Below are 22,862 nucleotides of genomic sequence, written 5' to 3' on the forward strand. Positions count from 1 at the left end.
CATAGAAAACTCACCACGACATCAAAACCCAAAACCGAGTAAAATGACTAACAGATGCTAATGGGGTTAGGGATTAAAATGTCTTCAGGGACAAAATTGTCTTTTTAAGATGAAATTGGTAGGTTTTTAAATGTTTGGGACTTAGTTGGATATTATCACAAACCTCAGGATGGTTTGTGGAATTTACCCAAGTTTATTTTATATGTCACTTGTCTGGTTGGTCTTAGAAACATGAATATTCTTGTCTGGAACCAGGTTTCAATTGGAAAAACAATTGAAACATTCCTTCCAAGCTTTGAATGCGGCCAAAACAGGTTTCACCTACCGCTCGATACTCCAAATAGATGTGTTTGGAACTGGAAGCATCTCACATGAAAAGATATCCTTCTGGAACAGCCAATCTGTCTTCATCCTTAGCCAACTCTCAATTGAAACTATCTTGGCAATCAAGACTTCATTTTATGGGATCAGACCATAAACGAAAAATTATCACCGTTTCATAATGAAAAGAATACAAAAATTTCATATTAAATTAATAACTAAATAATAATACTTGAGTCTATTACTCTATTTAGTATTAACAAAATATAAATAAAATACAAGACACAATGTTATTATTTTTTGGGTTTGATTTGCCTTTAATACTTTATTAACTGGAATCTCTTTTTGTTTTAATAAGAAAGTGTCACATCACCCACTAACTAAATAAAATGTGGAAATTAAAACTCACTATCACTTACATGCTATTGTGTATTTAAAACAAAATGAGACCTCTAGTTAAAAAAGTACTGAAAGTAAGCCACACTCTTATTTTTTAATAGATTTCAAGTGAATTATTTATTAAAGTGTACAAGATTTCGCAGCAATTTACCTTGATTTTGAAGCTTGAGATTATCATAAATTCTCTTGTATAATTACGTTGTAATATATATCCAATTTGACATCCAAGTCTCTTTTTCTTTTCAAGAAAAAAAAATGTCAAAACCTAAAATAAAATTTTTAAAAAAAAAAAAAAAAAAAAAAAAAAAACAGCATTGAAAACAAAAACCCAACAATTTGACACTAAAAATAACGCATTAAATTTGACGATATCCAAAAATTCGGCATTATGTTTTACTCACCAAAACTTCATAAAAAATAAAAACTAAAAAAATACAGAGAATGAATTAATTTAAACATAATTTGTTTCCCGTTCTTTTTAGCGATATTAATACCCAAACATATAAACATAGTTAACCTACATTTTCTTTATTTTTATTTTTATTTTTATTCTTGTAATTGAAATTAATATATTAACAAAGAAAAATAAATGATAAATTTATCAATCTTGAAGCTTAAACATTTTGGGTTAAGAAAACGAAATCATAAATAAGATGGATAAAATAAATAAATACTAATTCTAAAGAGAAAGAGAGACTAGCTAGCTAAATTGGGGTAAGAGTCCTTGCTACGACTGATACCCATGAGGACCTTGAGATATGGGTGGTCCATGGATGTCTTCAATATGGTAGCACGGTACTACTTAAGTTTAAATTTTTTTTGAATTAATTAATTTTTTTAAAAAAATTTTAGGAGGGGCCTAAATGTTATAAGCCAATTGGTAATTCCCATTTTTGTTTAAGGAGGGGGACCATAGGTGTAAGATTAAGTAGTTAATTTACTTTGATTTTATTCCAAGTTTCATTATATATAGTTTAAAATTAACTCTAACCAATTTAAAATTATATCTAGCCAATTTAGAACTAATTTAAAGCAATATGGAACTTGTTCAAACTTTCTCATAATTCTAACCATTTGAAACTATTTTAAATTCTCTTAAAATTTTAAAGCTTATCATTAACTAAAGTACACACTTTAGTAAAGACAATAGATTTTCATAATGACTGAATTTTTACTATAAAAAAATTAAATATTAACAAAATTTATTGTATTATAGTAACCAAAAAAAAAAAAATCTAAGAAGTAAAACCATTACATAAAAATTTTAATTTTTGAAGATCAAGTATAGCAAGTCTAATTTAACTATGCCTTGGAAGTGTGAGTGTAATTTATTTATTTTTTCTTAATAAAATGGAGCACTAACTTGTTCTATGATTCTATCACATGATATTTATGTAATTCACAAATAGATATTGATATTTATTTTTTTGAGATAGTTACAATATGTTGCTATCTACATAATCCGAATATTTTCCTCCCGAACTACCAAGCACTTTGTGCATAGAAATGTGTTAATTAAGTTACAAGACTCTTGACATATATTGTTATTATAAAACTTTGATTGGAAACATTTCATATTTGTGTAATTATTGTAGTTATTTTTTAAGATATATTTATTTTTTATTATAATTTTATAGTTGGACTTTTACCCCCAAACATAGTTGGACTCACGTGATATTTTTTATTTTTTAAGATATAGTTATTTCATATTTTATAATTTTAAGATATAAACATTTCATGCCCCCAAACTTCTAAAATATTAGACTTTTACCCCTAAATTTACCTAAACTTTACAAAAGAAATATAATTAGCCCCCTAAACTCTTCACATTTCTTGTATGACTCAATTAAATTAGTTCGATTTTATATTTGTTATAATTTTGGCCTCTCCATTCATAAAATCCTAGTTCTGCCCCTGTTTCCATCCAAATTAATTTATCACTTCATTAATTTCGGGCAACTAGTTTTTTTGGGAGTGGAAATTTTAAAGCTTTCATAAACAGCCAGTGAGCCAAATTAGAAAACCATGATCTAACTGGAAAAGTTTTCAAAAACAGCCCAATTTCAGAGATCTACAACAAGTTCCCATGCACTTTGATGCTTCCAAAACCATCAAGAACGCTTCGGTGAAAATATTGGATGCCTTTGTTGATTTGGTGTTTGAGTTTGATGACCAGCCATTGCTCCCATCTCAGGTATGTACCGTACGGTACCACCTTGCATTTTAGGTAGCCTTCCAAATCTCCAATGCACAAACACGTACTTATTATTAGCACACAAGCACGTACAAAACATTCATGTTGATCGCTTTTTTATATAAACGTATCCTAATTATGCCAAATTACTTGCAGAAGTAACTTTGCTCCAGTCGATGAGTTGAACTTGAAAGAAGCCCTTCTCATTACTGATATTGAAGGGACAATTCCCGGCAATTTCCCAGAGGGTGTTTACATCAGAAATGGTAGGTACTTGACCTCTACATATTATGTTCCACATTACCTGATATTATGTTCTTAGAGAGTATCTAGAATAGAATGGTGACCATATAAAGTCAATTATTATTTCTACTAAGAAATATATAAAAAGTTATGCCTACATATGTTAAACAAAGATATTGATCACTTTACTTTATTAAAATTGTCTAATCCTCCCATCGTATTTATATTTGTTTCAACTGTTTAAATTTATTGATTACAAAATTATTATACAAAAAAAGGAGTGTCAAATTGTATGTTCTTTATATGTTCTTAACACACATCAAATTTCGTGCTAATTAGATAATTCCAGATATAATCATAATAAAAATAATAAATGCTTATTAATAACTACTATAATTATCGAATTGCATATTTAATATAAGATTTTAAAAAAACCATAGAAAGAGGGATTATTTAAGTTGGTTATTTGTCAAGAGTCTTGTAGTTTAATTGACATCTCTTTATATACAAAGTGCTTGGAGTCTAAGGGGATAAGGTTCAAGCTGCAAATTGGTTGCTTGGTTTTGATTGTCTTGTGTTGGATTAAATGGAGAATATGACCATGAATACTATGGTTAAACTCTCGGCATCGAATTATTCGATATGGAAACCGATGACGGAGGATGTCCTTTATTGTAAGGATTTACATGACCCTATTGAGGGTGATAGTGTCAAGCCTAGTGATATGTCAGATAGAGATTGAGAGAAATTAAATAGAAAAAATATTGGGTATATTTGACAATGCATTGATGTCAGTGTTTTTCACCATGTTTCTCAGGAAATAAATGCAGAGGCTCTTTGGGAAAAATTAAGGAGTCTTTACAAAAGAAAGATAGTTCAAAATAAAGCTTTTATTACTAAAAAACTTGTGAATTTGAAGCTCAAAGAGGGTAAGTCTATTGTCGAGCACCTTAGTGAGTTCCAAGACTTGGTTAATCAAATGGTTGCAATGAAGCTAGTAATAGATGATGAGTTGCAAGCTTTACTGGTTCTGAGTTCCTTACTTGATAGTTGGGAGACTTTGGTAGTGTCACTTAGTAATTCTGCTCCGAATGGTGTGTTATAACTTGTCATGGTTAAAGATAGTTTGCTTAATGAAGAAACTAGAAGAAAGGATATGGACAAGGATATTGCACATGCTCTTGTCACAGAGAACAGGGGGAGAAGTAAGAGTAGAAGTTCTAAAGGGCGAGGAAAATTTAGAAGTCAATCAAAATCAAAAGGAAAATTCAAGTGCTTTTACTGTGATAAAGAAGGTCACATAAAAAGAAACTGCAAGGCTTGGAAGAAAAAATAGAAAGAGGATAAAAATCAGAAAAATAAGGATGATGAGAATACTGCTGCTATTATAGTGTTGGAAGATGAGGTCCTAACCATAGGACAAGATGATTGTTATACAGTTTCAGATCCTTATGTTGGATGGGTGATTGATTCAGCTGCTTCTTGCCATGTCACTCCAAGAATGGAGTTATTCATTTCATACAAGCGAGAAACTTAAGGAGAGTGAAGATGAGCAATGATAATTATGCAAACATTGTGGGAATTGGTGATATATGTGTTAGGGCTAACACTGAATACACCCTAATTTTGAAGAATGTGAGACATGTTCCGGATATTCACCTGAATTTGATTCCACTTATGTTCTTGATAAAGAAGGTTATGGCAATTATTTCTGTGATGGAAAATGGAGGCTTAGCAAAGGATCATTGGTGTTTGCTAGAGGGAAAATTTTTTGTATACTTTACAGGACACAAGTAAAGTTGTGCAAGGATGTTGTTAGTGCAGCTCAAGAGGATTCTTCGCCTAACTTATGGCATAGGCAGTTGGCTTATATGAGTGAAAAAGGGTTGCAGATTTTAACAAAAAAGTCTCTCATTCCCTTTGCCAAAGGTACGTCACTAAATCCTTGTGACTTTTGTTTATTTGGTAAACAACATATAGTTTCATTTAATATACCATTTACTAGAAAACCCAATGTATTAAATCTTGTTTATTCTAATGTATGTGGTCCCATTGATGTTGAGACTTTAGGTGGCAATAGATATTTTGTTACATTTATTGATGATGCTTCACGAAAGGTGTGGGTTTATGTTTTGAAAGCAAAAGACTAGGTATTTGAGCACTTCAAGAAATTTCATGCCATGGTGGAAAGAGAGAAAGGGAAGTCTTTGAAGTGTCTCCGTAGTGATAACGAAGGTGAATACATATCTAATGAATTCAAGAGTTACTACTCCGAGAAAGACATTAGACTTAAGAAGACAGTTCCTGGTACCTCACAGCAAAATGGTGTGACAGAAAGGATGAATCACACTATTATTGAAAAGGTCAGATGTATGTTGAGAATGGCTAATCCGCCTAAGTCATTCTGGGGTGAAGCTGTTGTGACTGCATGCTACCTAATTAATAGATCTCCATCAATTCCTTTGGATTTTGATATTCCAAAAAAAGTATGGATAGGGAAAGATGTTTCTTTCTCTCACTTGAAGGTATTTGGGTGCAAGGCATTTGTTCATATGCCTAAGGAACAAAGATCAAAGCTTGATAACAAATCCACTCTTTGTATATATGTTGGATATGGAGATGCATAATTTGGATACAAACTATGGGATCCAAAAGAAAAGAAGATGATCAGAAGTCGAGATGTAGTTTTTCATGAGAATGAAAACTTGGCAGACTTTAAGAAAACTGAAAAGCCTAAAGTTACAGTTGAAGGTGTTCTTGATCTTACACCTACCTCTTCTTCCTCAAATAATGCCACAAATAGGGAAGAGGTACAAGATGAAAATTATGGTGATGAGCCAGCAGGTGTTGATGATGATGATATGATACATACATATGGTGTTGAGTAGGGGGAGTAGCCTCCTCTACTAGAGATGGTAGAACCTCAAGTGAAAAAGGTTTACTAGAAAGCGTCGTCCATCGACTAGATATCCCACTGTTGAGTATGCTATGATTATTAAAGAATGGGAGTCAGAAAGTTTTCAAGAAGTACAGTCTCATAAGGATAAGCAGAGCTGGTTGAAGGCTATGCATGAAGAGATGAATTCTTTAAACAAGAATAAGACTTATGATTTAGTGGAACTTCCTAAAGGCAAGAAGGCATTGAAAAAAAAAAGGGTATTTGAGCTAAAGAAAGATGGTGACAAGTTAGTGAAGTATAAAGCTCAATTGGTGGTCAAGGGTTTCAATCAGAAATAAGGGATTGACTTTGATGAGATATTCTCTCCAGTAGTTAAGATGAGCTCCATTTGGGTAGTTCTGGGATTAGTAGCTAGCTTGGATCTTGAGCTTGAACAACTTGATGTGAAGACTGCTTTTCTTCATGTTGATTTGAAAGAAGAAATCTACATGGATCAACAAGAGGGATTCAAAGTAAAATGGAAAGAACATATGGTTTGCAAGTTAAAGAAGAGTTTGTATGGCTTGAAGCAATCTCCAAGATAGTGGTTCAAGAAGTTTGACTCATTCATGATGGGTCACGAGTACACGAGGATAAATGCAGATCATTGTGTGTATGTTAGAAAATTTCCCAATGGTAAATTTGTTATTCTTCTACTATATGTAGACAATATGTTGATAGTAGAACAAGATGCAGGTGTGATTGGAAATTTGAAAAAGGACTTGTTCAAGTCATTTGATATAAAAGACTTGGGTCCAGCAAGACAAATTTTGGGTATACAGATTCTACGTGACAGGAAAGTTAAGAAGCTATGGTTATCACAAGAGAAATATATTGAGCAGGTTCTTGAAAGGTTCAATATAAAGCATGCCAAGCCAGTCAATACACCTCTTAGTGCTCATTTCAAGCTAAAAAAGAAATCATGTTCTTTATCCAAGAAAGAGAAAAAAGACATAGCATCAACCATCAATTCCTCAACAGTTAGGAGTTGGGAATTTGATGTATGCTATGGTTTGCACACGACCAAATATTGCTCACTCAATTGGTGTTATCAGTAGGTTCACGATTAATCCTGGCAAAGATCACTGGGAAGCAGTAAAGTGGATTTTCAGGTATTTGAGATGTAGCTCTAAATTGTGCTTGACTTTTGATGATTATAAACTAGTTTTGGAGGGTTATGTAGATGCAGATTAGGCAGGTGACCTTGATAGTAGGAAGTCTACATCGGGGTATTTATTTACTTTTGCAGGGGGAGCTGTATCATGGCAGTCAAGATAGCAAAAGTGTGTTGCGTTATCTACAACTGAGGCTGAGTATATTGCAACTAATGAAGCAAGTAAAGAGAAGCTTTGGTTGAAACGGTTTCTCCAAGAATTGGGTTTGAAGCAAGAAGGGTATGTAGTTAATTGTGATAGTCAGAGTGCTATAGACTTGAGCAAGAATTCTATGTATCATTTACACTCAAAGCACATTAAGGTGAGATAGCATTGGTTAAGACTAGTTGTTGAACAACAATCATTTGAATTAGAGAAGATTCATACAAATGAAAATCCAGCTGACATGTTAACCAAGGTTGTGACTAGAGAGAAGCTGAAGCATTGTGTCGGGTTGGTCGGCATGAATTATGATTGAAGACTTAGGTTGAAGATCTCCTCCATAGTGGGCTGGAGGGGGAGATTGTTAGGTGCAAAGCACCGTGTGGGTCTAGCCCACATGCCTTGTCAAAGCTCATTTATGAGCTTGTTTCCAAAAGTCTTCAAGTCAACCATGCCTCTTAATGAGACTTGACTCAGGCATGTCTAACACGCTGAAACTGAAAAAAAGAAGAAAATAAAGAAACTAAGGCCAATTGGCCTTGTGGGAAGCTGAAGCAAACAGAGAGCTATTTTGGCCATTTTGTGTGAGTTCAAGAAAGAGCAAGACACAGAGAAAGAGAGAGCTTTAGCTTGAGAGGTGCAGTCTGAATGAAGAGATAGAAAGAAACACGGTGAGAGTGTGAGAGAGTGAAAAAGAAAAATGAGACATATTTTTTGCTCAAGTTACACATAAGGAAGATAAATTGGTGGAGTTCTCATGGAGTTTTTAAGTGCTATAACCATGAAGAATTGGAGTATTCAGATGAAGATTTTGCTACTGGTTTTGTGGTGAGATTGTGTTTACTCCTTGAGATTTATTTGTTGTATATCTAATTTATTGTGGACTCAATTTCAGCACAAACTTGATAATTGTAATCTCTATTTCATAATGGATATTTTTCGGAACAGCCCTGTGGTTTTTCCCTCTACAAAGGAGGGTTTTCCATGTAAGATTTGGTGTTCTTGTGTGGTTGTGTTTATGAGGTGCTTGCCGAAATTTTTTTGTTTCCATAATATTGCTATTACTTAGTAGTTATATATTTTAATTCACATATAGATAAAGAGGGGTTTAGGATTTTCCCTAACAGTATTTGTAGGTGTAAATCATATATTCAACTATTACCACCACACACTCTTGGTGCGATGATCATTTCACATATATAAATGCTTGCGGGTTGTGGAGGGTAGAGATCGGGGTTCAAGTCTCTAGGAAGTAGCTTCACACACATATACACTTAAATTAGGTTAAAGTAGAATTTCAATCTTGTATAAAAAAACTATTAATTCAACAAGCCTTAGTTAAACATGTTATTTAGTTAATTACCATTTACTATAAGAATTAAAAGTGTGTCTAATTTTTCCCCAAAAAAAGTCTAATTAATTAAGAGCTAGTCTTGTAATTCGAATTAAAATCGTCTATCTCACTCTCTGTGCCTCATTCCATGCTCCACAAATCAAAATATGCCACTTGTTCACTCATTCTTTTTCATTCTTAATTTTATGTTATTTTATTTGACTTACCTAATATAAATGAAAAAAAAAAAAGTTGTCCACAAAATAAAATTGAAAAAGAAAAAAATCCAATGCATATTCAACCCCCACCCGAGTCCACCAACCTAGGCCGAACGCCACTGACATGAGTTCATCGTTGCCATCAACTCCAGTCACAGCCCCTAAGTCGAGGCAGATCTGAATTTGATTTGAACACCTACTACCATCATTGTCATCCAGCAATGCCACTGGCAAGAAACCACCACCATGGTTTCTTATTTTTCTCTCCCGCTACTCAAGTCCTCTAAAATTAAGAAGGTTTCCAACTAATATATTTCATAAGAAAGATTAAATATAGTTGAAGATTTCAAACATTCAAATCAAAATTAAGAAAAATGGGGTTTGGGACCGCCACCACCATGTTTTTTTTAATGAATAAAAACCTTCTTAATGTTATGTACAAGTTGTGCTCCTCAGGGCATTAATGGCAAGAAAACAAGGAGTAGATAAAGGTGGTGGCTGAGTGAGGCAAACCTGGCAACGATGGCGACAGAGAAAGTGGGCAAACCCAGCAACGATGTTCGTGGTCTGTTGGGTTTTTTTTTTTTTTTTTTTTTTTTTTTTTTACTGCTGGCAGTGGTGTATGGCAGCTGATGACGTCAACGAGATCTTTCTAATGGCACCGCAAAAGTCATTTGTGGTGATCGGTGGTGGTGGCGGCTTGGGGGGATGGTTTGAAATTTTTTATTATTATTTTATTTTAGGAAATTGATATAAGAAAAAGGCTGAAAATGAGGATTTAATTAAAGAGGTTAGCATGTGTTCAAATTTTACTAGTCGGAAACTCGTGCAACGCACGAGAACTTATCTATTTATAATAGACTAAAATAATTTTATAAAATTTTAAATTGATTATGAAACTATACTATTGCGTAAATTGCTCCTATCTTTTTGAGCTACAATTTGATGAATAAGCCAAATTTAGATATTGAAAAAAAAAAAAATTAAAAAGTTCTGATGTTAAAACGTTCGAAAGGGGAAAAAATCAGAAAATTTACCGGCACTGCCTATAAATTATTGAAACAAAACAAAATATATATGACTACCAAATAGAGAAATATAAGAGAAAGATAGGTTACCTTCAAGAGAATAATCCATAATTATAACAGTTGAAATTTGCTAAACTGTTTCAAATATTGCAAAAAATTGAACCCAAAAATTTAGATGGTCAAACTTTCAAAAGACAATAAAATTAAAAATCAAAACATTCAGAACCTACAAATTATAAAAACAAAACAAAAAAAAAAGTTATTATTGCGAGACAATTTCAATAAGGATGAAAAGCTTTTCTAAATTTTTTTTATCCAATTCACAAAAAGACCCAAAAATTTAGATGATCAAACTTTCAAAAGACAATAAAATTAAAAATCAAAACATTCAGAACCTACAAATTATAAAAACAAAAAAAAAAAAAAAAAAAGTCATTATTGCGAGACAATTTCAGTAAGGATGGAAAGCTTTTCTAAATTTTTTTTATCCAATTCACAAAAAAGACCCAAAAATTTAGATGATCAAACTTTCAAAAGACAATAAAATTAAAAATCAAAACATTCAAAACCTACAAATTATAAAAAAAAAAAAAAAAAAAAAAATCATTATTGCGAGACAATTTCAGTAAGGATGGAAAGTTTTTCTAAATTTTTTTTATCCAATTCACAAAAAAGAGAAAAAAAAATAGCAAGCGTACCAAAGAAATTGTAGCTTAGGGTTTTCTCTTTTAGTGGAGACGAATAGAGGAGATTGCTTTAGGGTTTTCAAAGATTTTGTCTCTTATATATATATATATATATATATATATATATATATAAAAGAGACTCCTGTTAGGACTCTCTCACTATTTAGTTTTAAAAATTAATTTAAATTAAAATGATGATATGGAAAATTGTGGGAGTTTTAAAGGTTTCGGTTTTATATATATATATATATATATATATATATATATAGATTAGGGAAGTATAAAGTAAAATAGGAATTATGAGACTTTTGTAATTCAATAGCATAACTTTATCTATATATATATATATATATATTTTTTTTTTTCATTAAAAAAAAAAAAAAAACTTATGGCCTGTTTGGAAGTTTAGAGAGAGAGAGAGAGAGAGAGAGAGAGAGAGAGAGAGAGAGAGGAGAGTAGAGGGGAATAGTTCCCCTTCACCTTGTTTGGATGTTTTTAAAATTAGTAAGGGGGAATGGCTTGCAACATTGGCCTATTATTAATTTAGAAATGGTAAATTAGAAAATTTATCTAGTCAATAATTTATCTACTCTACTCTCTCTCCAAATCTCTCCAATTTGGAGGAATTAAAAATGAAGGGTTAGAAGTGGTTGAAACCCCTCCAAACTCCTCTCCCTCCTTCCTTAAAAAACTTCCAAACAACGTGATTGAATTACTCTCCCTCCCTCTACTCTCCCTCCCTCTACTCTACTCCCCCTCCTTTTTTAAACTTCCAAACAGGCCATTAATATATTTTATGATGATAATTGATGTTCAAATCCTTCCTTCCCCACTTGTTGTAGCAATTGAATTATGAAAAATATGGGGCAAATGGTGCATTTCATTGTGATTGCAAGATCGAACCCCCTTTTTGGAGGATTTAAATAAACAAAGTCCATGTTTGGAAGGTCAAGTCACACTTGGGTGGAAGGAGAAGGAATGGTTCATGCTTTGTATTTTAATAAAGATGGTGATGGGAGTTGGAATGCTGTCTACAATAAGAGAGATACATTGAAACCGAAACGTTCAAGCTACAAACGCAAAGAAAAAAACCATGCTTTCTCTTTTTTTTTTTTTTTTTTTGAGAAATAATTACAGCATGCTACTAACCCCACAGTTCGAACCCTTTCCTCCCTAGACCTTCAAGTACTTTGTGCATAGGGAGGTGCCAATTCAGTTACGAGGCCTTTGGCGGTGGGTAAATCAATATAAAACTAGTATTTTTTTTTTTTTCTCTAAGATATTGCTGCATGAATGGTAGATAGAGCCATTAGAATTAACTACGTGGTCATGGTGGATTACATATTAGCTTTTAGATTTCACCAGGCCTAGTAGTCATAAATTAATATGTGCAGACATGTTTATCATTGAAGTTAGGCAATAAATATAAAATAGGAAAACTTAAATGAATGCATTGAGGATATTGGTTCGGAAGATATATTTAAAAAATTTTGTGGAAAATGGAAAAATAATTAATTATTTAAACAGTTTTTTATATTTTACATAAAAGCAGTGTCAAAATAAATGTGGCCAATAACTAAACTTTTTGTGAAATTTGTGACATATATAAAAGCTTTAGCTAAATTGATTGATACCTTTGATATGAATTTTGTAGTTGAGGTATGGCAAAGTAAACAAAGACTTAAGCAACACCAATGTTTTCGAGCATTCTGGGAAGTTATACCCAGTTGCAGAAAATTTCGTGCCTCAAGAGATCGACATTTTAGCACTAAAAACTTTAGGCAATTGGGATTTCAATGGAGCTCGGAAACGACCTTGTACCAGCCATCCAAAGGTCCCTCTTTGCATACATACTCTAAAACTTCAACATTCATTTTTTATTAAAGTTTTTAAATTTTGCTCATTTTATGTGTGTTTATGTTACAGAGAGCTCCAGGAACTGGATAGCTTGTTATTATTGGGATGGATGCTATTAAACCTTTTCTTGAATTGGGAGTGATTTCTGGTATACTCAAAAATAATATTTCTTATGATCCTTCTAATGTGTGGTGTTAGCCTAATGAGCGTGGCCTATTTTCTTTTTGAAGCTGATGGAAAGAAATTGGTTCACAAAGTGGATCTCAAACTGGATAGGTGTTGCATTATCCATGAGATAGGGGTCACTCAGAGGTAAGTTACTGATCCCACTTCGTATTAATTTTGAAATATTTACCAAATAAATAAAATTGATAACCCTAATAACCTGTGCTTTTGTTTTGTAGGTATAATGTGATCTTGGATTTTCCACCAACTATAGAAATTAAAATAATTTTTGGAGGAGGCCCGCGACACTACAAAAAACACGCTTTGGAGCTGCGTTTTTCAAGCTGTGTTTACAAAAACACTACAAAAAACACGCTTTGGAGCTGCGTTTACAAAAACGTAGCTATAGGGTACTGTTTAAGCTGCGTTTTACACAAACGCAACTCCACCACTGGACGTATAGCTGTGTTTACTAGATGCGGCTATAGACCAGCTCTGAAGCTGCATTTTGTAATGTTGAGGCCGCGTTTAGCTAGGTAGGGCTTAAACTGCATTTTTTAAAATGCAACTATAGACCCATCCAGGGAATTTTTTTTTTTTTTTTTCAATATATCCCAAAGCTGCATTTATTAAACGCGGCCTAAACATGTATAGAGCTACATTTTATTCAACACAGCTTAAACATGTCTAGAGCTGCATTTATTAAACGCAGCTTAAACAGGTTTGGTATAAATTAAAAAGAAAAAACCCCTCAGATTACTCTCTCTCTAACCCATTCTTTCACCTTCTCTCTCAGTCTCTCCCTTTGACTCCCAAACCCTCACCACTGATCCACCCCTCTCTACCACCAATCCTCCTCACCATGGCCAAAGCCGTCACTCTCTCTCACACCAAATCCATCCTCCCAGCTTCAACCAACTCTTTCTTGCTCGAAAAAGCCATCAGATTCTTCGATTCTTTCATGAACTCCAAAATCTCACCTTCCAAAGCCAAATCCCCCTCTTTACTATCCCACTTCACACACCTCCTCACGAACCCAACCAGCTTGTGAAACCCCAAAAAACCACCACCACAACTCTCCTTCGCCACCACTTAACTCTGTTAGGACATATGTGATTCACTTGTTAGGAGCATATGTCACTATTTTATGTAATTGGCTAATCCTTTGACAAAACACATTTTACTTGTATTTGGATAGATCTAGGATGTGTTTAATACTTCAAAAAACTGTATTTCAAGATCAAGTATTGAAAACATGTAAGTCTACCCAAGGAACAAGCTGAAGAAGTGTTTGTCATTAAAGTTTGACAGCTAGCCATCTATTGAGCTTAAAAGAGCTGTTCAGCCTCGTGGCTCGACAACAGCTCAACAGATAGGGTATCTATTGAAGGTTTATGAAGAACATAATTTCAGTTCTATTTTGACTCTAATCCATGATTATGTGTTTAGGTTTTCTTTTCTCATAACCCTAAACATATAAAAGGATTATTTTAAGGGCTGTCAAAGAGTTCACAAGTTGCACAAGTGTTGAGCAAAGTTTGTTCAAGCAATTTGTGACCAGACACACAGTTTTGCCCTAGTTCATCATTCTTGTGAAGAAGTTACTGTGTTTGTGCATCGTAGGGTTTTGTGACCAAGAATCTTCTTGATCTTCATCATTGGGATGAACTGAATAACTTTGCAAATAACAACCTTCTCTAGTTGATGATTGAAGTCGCGTACTGGGATCCACGCAATTAGTTAATCACGTATTGGGAGCCGTGTATCAAAAGGAGAAATTGTTACTACAGAACAAATCCAATTAGGTACTGGGGTAAGGTTTCAACTGTAGGTTGGTATAAGGTACTGGGATTCCTTTACTTGTAACCGCTTGTTGTGATAATAGTGGAATTTCAGGAATGGTGACCTTAAAATCATCTAGTGGGGTTTTTGCCATGTAGGTTTTCCCTATTCGTAAACAAATTACCGTGTCAATTTATTTTCCGCTGCATACTTAGTTTAATTGATGATTTATTTGTGCTACCACGCTTTGCGTGTTAATTAACTTAATTAATTTACTTGACTAAATTAATTGGTTAATTTATTACAAGGGGTCAATTCATTTTTTGGCCTATCAAGTGGTATCAGAGCAGGCACACTCTGATTAGGGTTAATCTTTACTATGTTAATCCATTAACCTCGTTTGTCATGGATAGAGGACAGTCATTAATTATATATCCTTTATTTGATGGCATTAACTATGTATACTAGAAAGTACACATAAGAGCTTTCCTACAGTCTCTAGATGAGAAGGTGTAGCAAGCTGTAGAGATTGGCTGGACCAAGCCAAAGGAAGCACCAACCGATTGGGATGATGCCAAGATCAAGGCGGCAAAATTCAATAGCAGGGCATTAAATGCTTTATTTAGTGCAGTCATTAATGAGGAGTTCAAGAAGATATCCTCTACTAAAATTGCTAAAGAGGCATGGACCATTCTTCAGACAACCTATGAAGGAACCAAGGCTATCAAAGATTCAAAATTTCATAGGCTCACTACAAGCTTTAAAGAAATCAAGATGGAAGGGGATGAGTAGTTCAATGAGTTTTATGCCAAGCTCAAGGACATAGTGAACTTAGCTTTCAATCTTGGGGAAACCATTCCTGAACTCAAGATTGTGAGGAAAGTGTTCAGATCTCTACTCGAGAGATTCTATGCAAAGATCACAACGATCGAGGAATCAAATGGTATTGACAGGATTCCTTTGACAAGGCTGGTTGGCAGTCTACAGACCTACGAGCTAGGGTTAACTAGAATTGGCGAATCGGGTAAAGGCAAGAGCATGGCACTAAAGGCCAAGAGCAATGACACGGATGAGTTTTCAGACGATGAAGATTTTAAGATGAAGTCCTACATCACCAGGCAATTTAAGAAGTTCATGAAGAATGCCAATGGGAAGGGCTTCGATAAGGACTGTAGGCAATCCAGTTCTTCTCAATTCAAGTGCCAAGACAAAGGGAAGAAGGATGCTAGGGATGGCGGTCAGTACACTGTCCCAGTAAGACCTAAGTGCTTTAGGTGTTAAGGTTTCGGTCACATGAAACAGGAGTGTCCTACATATCTCAAGAGTATTGGGAAGAGCAAGGCACTTGCTGCTACTCTGAGTGACATCAAGCCTAAGGATGATTTTGACAATGAGGATGACGGAATCCTTAATGCCTTCACTATCAATGTAAATCCTACTAAGGGGACTGTTAAAGATGTGGATGAAGAAGAGGAATTGGTAGAGTCCAAGTTTGAGAAGATGGATGATCAAGATGATATCCATTCAGCCTATGAGAAATTATACAAGCTTTCTAAGAAACATGAGAAACTTTATAGATTGACCACCAAGAAGCTCAATGATGTGGAACTTGATCGTGAAGAGCTATCCACAAATTTTGATGAAGCTAATCAAACTATTGGGGCACTGAGGTTCGAGAACAATTTCTTAGCTAAGAAGACCAAAAAGCTTTAAGCGAAGCTATTTCAAGTTAGAGCTCAATTGGAGAGGACTTCAAGTGTAAAGCTTGATAAGATGCTCAGTCTTCAGAAATCTACTTCTGATCGAACAGGCTTAGGGTATGGTTTCTCTTCTTCTAATACTACTTCTACTAGTACTACTGTTTTTGTTCCTCCTAGTAATAATGTTGAAATTGAGAACAATGATGTTAAAACTGATTTAGCTAGTAAGAACATAGACAAAGATAAATCTATCGTAGGAGCACCCCCTAAGTAAGATAAAAAGGAAGCTAAAAACCCTAGGGCTAAGAAGGCTAACTCTCAAAAACCTAAACAAAAGAAGCAACATCTCTGTCATCATTGTAGAGTTGTCGGTCATACTCGACCAAATTGTTATAAGTGGTTAGCCACTCAACAGAGCAATGGCATGATAGCATCTGGAAGCCAGAATCAGCTTCATTCCTCTCTTGCTTCTCTTGGAGATCTTCTCAAAACTCTCATGTTCCTTTCGAACTTGAACGGTTTCAATTCTTCCCCTTCACTGCCGATTCAACGGTTTAATAAAAGGAAAGGTTCTTCCAAGTTGTGGAAGGTAAAGGGCTCCAAGTGATTCTATTACTTTTCTCTCTCTCTCCCCTCTTGTTTGTGTTTGCATAACTTGTGTGTTTTTGCTTTCATTTTGAGTCAGTCTAGTTTTTATACTTTGCTTTACTTAACATATTTCTGTTTGCTTATTTTCAGATTTGTTTTATTTTATTTTTCATATAAAAAAAATTTTGAAAAATTGAAAAATACAAAAACAATGTGTGTTTTGTGTACATTGGTACTTGTGTACCTTTGGATGGCCATTGAAACAAAATTTTCTAAACTTTGTATCTCTTGTAACTTAGATGAGCATCTATACACACAACTAAGCAAGTAAACTTTATGGCTTGTGTTTGTGATGAGCAAGGTTAAGTAATCTCTTGCACTTAACACTCGTATCACTCTTTTTGACCAGAAAGACTAGAAAATCCTAAGAGAAAGGCATTAATAACCATCTCACCACTATTGTCCGCCAATCATAAAATAATATTTGTGTGCTTTGACATAGTAAAATTGGAATGTCAAATGCTTAACATCATTGGGTATTTCTTTTCTCTCTCTTATATGCCCATGCATGATTTGCTTAAAAAGAAAAATATGCAAAAAATAAAAATAAAAAGCAAAAAGATCAAAATGCTTTAAATATGATTACAAGCGTGTATTCTAGGAGATGTGGAAGTTATAAAATGTACCTTGAAGGTGATAGTCCTCATCAAACAGTTATGATTGTGTGTCAGTTAAAGTAATTTTCTCATATCTCAAATCGTTATAACATGTATACACTTATGCAATTTTGCGATGTTTTTCACACATAACACGCAATATTCTTTACTACTCTTGATACAGGTGCAGGTACAATGTGATTTGGCCATCACAAGGTTTTACATATGTTAATGTATGCTCACTAAACTGTCTTGATTTGTTTTTTAAATATAAAATTGGTTAGACTTGTTTAGTATGTATGTGTGTTTTTGGGATCTACGTGCTTAGAATTGTTGTTGAGAGATGATTTTGAGAACCTAAAATGCTGTTTGGATCCTTGGTTGAGTTGCATCCTTGATTGCATTCATATCTGTGTTTTTCCCTTCTTGAAAAAATATTTTTAAGCAATCTCGACACCACCTCAACACCTCTTGACACCTGGCCTACCTGTCAAGATCTTAAGCTATTTCTTATCTCAATCTCAATAGTTGTCTCAACAGCTAGTGGATCGATCGAGAAAGTTCCTGGATCCTCGATACCTTCTTAATAGCTGGTGGATCGATCGAGCTTCTTTAATCGTGTTTGATGAATTCTTTCTCAACACCTCTCGACAGCTGCATCTGTTGACATTCTGTTTTCTCAACACATGTCTCGACACCTCTCAACACCTCTATCTGTTAGCTTTACTGAACCTTTATATATAGGTTCTGTGCGATTCGACCTTCATTTCTCTCGATCTCTCTCTTGATAACTTTGTCTTCTCTCCTCCCTAAACACTTTTTCTCACTCCAAACCTCAATTCCAAGTGTTTTTCAAGCTTTCTCAAGTTTTTTTCTTCACTTGGTATGTTTCTCATCTCTCTTTTACATGCATTTCATGTTTTGAAACTTAAGTTTTGGGGGTTTTCAAAATAATGAGTTATTGTTGAAATTTTGGGATGGGTTTTTGATTAAATGAGTTTAAAATTTCATGCATTGCATCACATAAGTATTATAACAGTATTATCATGCATTTAGATGTGTGCAAATTATTTGTGTGTTGGTAGGATTGGATTAGGCTAAGCTCATGATGCAATTTCTTTTGCATGTCACATGTTCATACATTCCCCATGCATACGTACTCTTGTTTTAATATACTTGCTATATTTGAAATTTGTTGGCACTTTTCTGATTGTCTTTTTCTCTCCCTCTCTTTTCTGTTTACGTAAGTCGTGTCTATGGCACCTAAGCATAAGTCAGCTCCATCCCGGAACCCTCTTCGTTCCGGGGCATCATCTTCGTCTGATCCTACTCCCTCTTCTATTCGGTTTCGTGATGAGGATGCCCGAAAGGACTTCTCGAATAACTTTTCTCGATGAGGTGTTCATTCGGAATGCCGAGTCATTTTGGCAGACTTCACCGACATTGACCTACCCAATATCATTCACAGTTGGGGTTGGGAGTCACTGCATGATGTCCTGGTCACATGTCCATCTATGCGGATTCAGGAGTTTTACTTCAACAGGTATGTACTCGATTCTTCAGTACCTCTCTTTCATACTTGCGTTCGAGATACGCGCATTATTGTCACACCAGAGTTGGTATCCGATGTGCTCCATGTTTCGAGGGTAAAGCATCCTGACTACCCCAGATATGAGCATCTGAGGACTATGTCCAAAGATGAGATAATTTCTGCTTTCTGTAAGTGCCCTTCTGACTGGGGTGATCGTCAGTTTACACCATGTAAGGCCTTTGCTAAAGGTCCTAGATTCATGAACAAGGTGATGACTTTTGTTTTGCACCCACTCTCTCACTATAACTCTATCACAGAGCCTCGTGCTCGATTTTTGCTTTCTTTGTTAGAGCACCTCATTATAGATTTTCTTTCACATTTTATTCTTTCTATTATAGATGTGTATAGGGATACGGCTACCCATAATAAGCTCATTTTCGCTTTGGCTATCACAAGGATTTTATGCCATTTTTCTGTTCCTTTTCCTTCTTCTGACCACTTTTCTATCATATGTGCTATAGACGCCGCTACCGTTAAATGTAGCGAGGTGCAGTTTAGGTCACAGCAATTAGATTTAGTAGCTCCTCCTTCCCGTTCGGCTCCATCTTGGTCTGCTCCATCCACATCCACATCCACTCCCTCCTCTTCTATGAGCGATGTGTCACTCAAGGACATCATGGCATAGTTGCAGCGCATGGATGCTCGCCTTGATACACTCTCCACTGAGCTATATCAGGTGAACATTCGTGTTGGCCGTATTGCTTGACGGCAGGCAGTCATGGGTGGCTTTGCTCTTGAGACTTCTCCTCTACCTCCTCTAGTGGCTTCTGATTCTGAGGCTGAGGATGATGATGATAATGGTGATAACGATGATGATGGAAATGCTAGCTCTACCGATGAGATGTCTACTTGACACTCTTACCCTTTGTCACTCATAACAAAAAGGGGGAATAGTTTTGGATATGAGAGTAGTCATTCTTAGGGGAAGAGTTAGTATAGGACATTTTTGTTAGGGGGAGTGTTGATATTTGAAGGGATGTAGTGAGGATTACTTGTATCTTTTTTCTTTTCTCTATTTTTAGATACATTTATTCTTGTACATGGGTCTTGTGACCATTATTAACATACATTATACTTATCTTCTTTATATATGTTGATGTATGTATCTCTCACCTATCCTTTCATGAGTTGTTTCTTTTCTTTCTTTATGCACATGCTTCTTATTACTTGTATGCAATCTATTATTTCTGTTTCACACAAAGATGTCTTGATGAGTTTTGTTTAAAGTGTTTCAGAAATATAGGTTGTCAAAGTCTACTTGCCATAAACTCTCTTCTTGCAAAAATTTTCAAGAGTTTGTGTTAGGATAAATTTTATTGTATTCAACAAGTGAGTATGAGTTGAGTGATTTATGACTTCTCTCATATCTTCATTTGTTTGTTGTGGTTTTGTCACGGATTGCCAAAGGGGGAGATTGTTAGGACATATGTGTGGTGTGCTATCGCTGGCAACCAAAAATAAAACCTATACTCCTAAAAATATATGTAGTAGTGCGAGTAAGGATCATTCTCACGGAGAGTATCTAGCCTAATTTTATGCTACGTGAACAAGGAGGGGGGTGGAGTATAATGAAAACAATTTTAAGAAAAAAAACCAACTAAGGAACAATTCAAATTAAAGTGTTGAAATTAATCAAAAGAACAAACCTTGGTCTAAGTCATCATCCATCATCAGAATTTTACAACTGATCATCGATGCAAGTATATATCAATTCACACTTTGAATATTCATTATCAGAACAATTCTCCTATCTCTCCTTCGTCATAGTTAATTAGAAAACAAGCGATTTAATAAACTCTAACTACTAAACAACCCAAGACAAGCGCTAAAGGTTTAATCTAGTAGTAGCCTTAAGAATTAGAGAGATCGATGAAGCTAAACAACACAAACACAAGCGGTTGTTTTTAATTTAGTCGAGCATTCTTCCTAAGATCTAATAATTTCTGACGCAGCAAATTATTAAATCTTGGTTGCTTCACAAGTTAGAGAAATCAAACAATTACGGATTTGATATTTAACCTAGTAGCAGATTGCAATGAACAATAAACTAGTAGGCCCTCTAGTAATTAAACGAGACAATCATGAAAATAGGCACAAAAGAACATCTGATATTCAAAGCATAAATTGAATAATAAAAACAAATTAGATCTCATAGTTTTATTGATTTCGAGGCTTCAATTTCGTTCGACCAAGTATAAAAGTTTAGTCAAATAGGGCCATGATGAAAACTCAAAGGAAAAAATCAAAGAAGAGGAGAGAGAGAGGCGTGTGTGTCCAATTCTGATTTCTTCTCCCCCTTTTACACGTTAATTCCCACTTTCCCAAGCCTACAAAATCTCCTAAAAATATTCTCAATAATAATATCCAAATCTAACTAATTAAGGAAAGATATTAAAAATAAAACAAAGTCTTAATATAACTAGGAAAGTGATGTTTTTCAGCTGGAAATTTCGTGCACCAGATCTGGAAGCTTCTGAAAATAAGCCCCATCAGATCTGCATATTAGAATTGTAGGCAAAGAAACATTCCAGAATGTCAGCAGTGCAGGTGCAACAACTTCAAGCCCGATTTCGACCTTGATTAATCTCGTATCTCTCAAAACTCAAAACATGAAAGTTGCAGAGCTTTATCTTGGCATTCCATAGCATCTTGAATAATCTCAATTGGAGCTTGGATGAGAAATTCACTTTCCCAAAAACACCAAGGTTGCAACACCATCAGCGAAGAACGACCAAACTCTTCAAAACTCATAACATATCATGAACAAGCATTCTTAAACAACTTACAATTACTTAGTAAGCATTTTCACTTGAAGATGGAATAAACTAAATATGTAGACCCTTTCAAATATAAACACTCGACTCTCATGTGTTTGAAAGGTATGTGTTTTGCTCAAATTAATTCTAATGGAAATGATCTACCATAGGCTTTCATATCTTCTCATTCTCCACCACTGGGATCACATGCATAACACAAATCATAAGGACTTTTCAAGGGTTGTAACGGGGTTTAGGATCAAGGTGGGAAATATTTGGGAATGTAGCTCAAAAGCCATCGAAACTAGTGGAGCAAAAATGAATCAACTCAAGCTCGAATATATAAGACATGTAAAACCAATCACGCCATTCAATAGCTTCCACCTTTGTATATATCATGTATAAACAGACTCCTTTCTTGGAATTTTAGGAGGAATTATGAACATGGATAGTTTGTAACATTAAAAACAATTTCCTCCATCACTTCCTTTTTTATTTTATTTTTTCAGAATTACATCAACAATGGAACTCACGAAATGAGAATGAAAATATGTTCCATTTCACCAGTCATAGTCATACCACAAATCCAAACACCCCCACACTTATTTCTTACACACCCATACATTTCATAATGATGAACAATACTCCACTAGCCCTACGGTTTGGGTAAAAGCATTGTTTTTCAGGTTTAAAGCTTGTAACGTGGGTTCACAATGAATGAAAAAAATCCAATAAAGCTTAAAGGGCTTCAACAAAGGGAAAAATTAATTACAAGGTAGGCTATTTGGCTTATGTAGCTTATAACAAAGAGGGCCTTAATCATGTTCATGCATGCATGTGTCAATATGATCTCAAAGAGAATCAAGGCAAGTTCTAGAGAAATAAATCCATGGAAGAATATCTCACATAAAAGAATAATGAGACTGATACGGATATGTCAGTCTAAAAGCTCAAATCTCACCAGCTTTTGTCTACTAAATTTAGTCACTACCATTCTCAAGGAAAATAACTAGACCAATTAATTTTGAGCTGGAAGATCACTTATTCAATCATGTTATGAATTTTTCAAGCTTAATTGAATCTTGCTCATG

At 34.5% G+C, this 22,862-nt stretch overlaps 1 pseudogene; it reads left to right on the plus strand.

The window, feature by feature from the left end:
* The first annotated feature begins 231 nt into the window (after positions 1 to 231).
* Positions 232 to 19,640, plus strand: LOC126696295 (9-cis-epoxycarotenoid dioxygenase NCED3, chloroplastic-like; annotated as a pseudogene).
* The last annotated feature ends 3,222 nt before the right edge of the window (positions 19,641 to 22,862 follow it).

The sequence above is a fragment of the Quercus robur genome, chromosome 8 (genome assembly GCF_932294415.1).
Source record: "Quercus robur chromosome 8, dhQueRobu3.1, whole genome shotgun sequence".
Taxonomy (NCBI): domain Eukaryota; kingdom Viridiplantae; phylum Streptophyta; class Magnoliopsida; order Fagales; family Fagaceae; genus Quercus; species Quercus robur.